Genomic DNA, 1,677 nt, shown 5'->3' on the forward strand with positions numbered 1-1,677 from the left:
CCGCCGCCGCCGCCGCCTCCCTCCTTCCCTCCCTCCCTCCCCGCGCCGCACTTTTGCGCCGATTATACTTTAAATTTCCCCAGCTCGCGCACATACACATGGCAAAGCAAGTTTATACGAGGCTGCAAACGCACGTGATGCGCAGACTTTGCCAAGAGGAACAATATTTTTCCCCTTGTATTATCCAGTCCTGCTTTTCTTTTTTCTTTTTTTTTAATTCTGCTTTGTTTTGGTTTGTTTGTGATCCCCCCCCCCCACACACACACACACCAGTGCCTAAAGCTAAATTTCAAAAGCGAGGTTTCCAATTTACAGAGAGCATTGCTGCAAACTTTGCAAAATCAACCGTTTGATTTGCTTTACGCTCAAGTTTCTGGGGACGATGCCAGCGGCCCCCTCCCCCCACTCCGCCCTGCAGCACGTTATACTTTTATTTTACGTTTGGCTATCGCAGGCCGAGCATACTCCACACAAACTAGTTCGACTTCATTTTCCAGTAGGAAATAAAGCACCAAGTTATCACACTTATCGCTTGCACGTTATTGTATAACTCACACATGTAATTACACTGTGTATATATTACATATATTTATACACACGAGCAATTATGTGTGCACAGATACAGTGTATTTCCTATTTGCATTTATACATTGAATAAGTTGCACCTCTTTTTAAATAACACATTGGGATCAACAATTAAAAAAAAAAACATACAAGTTACTCTAACAGCAAATTGTAACTTTACCTTAAATGGCCACAAATATGTTCACAATATTCCAAGGGAGAAAAAAAAAGAACAAAAAATAAAAACAAAAAAAAAAAAGAAGAGAGAAATCTTCTGCCAAAGTGCTTTATTATCTCACACGTGTGTGACCCTCCAAAACCACGAAAAAGTACTGTAAGTGTCAGTCCTGCTCCAGGGTACTCCACAGCTTTACAGGCACCCTACACCTGGCTTTGTGGGGTTTGGGGGTTACCAACCACCGAACGACCGCCACGAGATCCCCCACCCAGACACAACAAAAATCACAGCCGGCCGGAAAAAAAAAAAAAAAAAAAAACACACAACAACAAAAAAAAAGGCAAAAAGAAAAAGGAGGTCCGACAACTTTTCCCTCTATTGTTTTTACAAACACATGGTGACTGACAAACTACGAGCACCGAGGTGGCTCTGGGACTTTCCCCTCTGCCCTTCCTTTAACCAAAAAAAAAGATAAAATAAAATAAAAAAAGGCGCACACACACACGCACACAGAGAAAAGCGGCCAGTCCCAAACTTGCTCCAAGTTTACAGCTCCCCGCTCCTCAGCACCGCGGCCTCCCCCATGGAGACGGGGATAATAGCATGTTTCCCGGGAAGACACATTGTAATCCGCTCACATCCGGGCAACGCCGCGCGCCTTATAAAGCGCCGCCGCCGCCGCGCTCGCACACAATGACGAGGGGGGCGGCGCGCGCCCACCGACCGACCGACGGATGCACCGACCGACCGACCGACGGACAGACCGACCGACGGACGCGCAAGATGGAGGGGCTGCGCTGTGCCGCGCCGCGCGCGCGGCCTCCCCCCGACGCCTGCGCGGCCGCGGAGCCGCCCCCCCTCTTCTTCTTCCTCCTCCTCCTCTTCCTCCCCTTGCGCGGGGACGCGCTCCCGCTTCAGCCGCGCGGCCCCCGGCT

The 1,677-nt window shown here is 49.3% G+C and overlaps 1 protein-coding gene across 1 annotated transcript in view; it reads right to left on the minus strand.

Moving 5' to 3' along the window:
* The window catches only part of TCF4 (transcription factor 4), a 212,870-nt gene extending 212,094 nt beyond the window's left edge, over positions 1–776 (minus strand). The window contains exon 1 of the mRNA XM_026076922.1: positions 746–776. The gene's annotated coding sequence lies outside the window, so the exon portion shown is untranslated. The remainder of the gene's footprint in view (positions 1–745) is intronic.
* Positions 777–1,677: the final 901 nt, after the last annotated feature.

The sequence above is a fragment of the Apteryx rowi genome, unplaced genomic scaffold, assembly GCF_003343035.1.
Source record: "Apteryx rowi isolate R43461 unplaced genomic scaffold, aptRow1 scaffold_442, whole genome shotgun sequence".
NCBI lineage: Eukaryota > Metazoa > Chordata > Aves > Apterygiformes > Apterygidae > Apteryx > Apteryx rowi.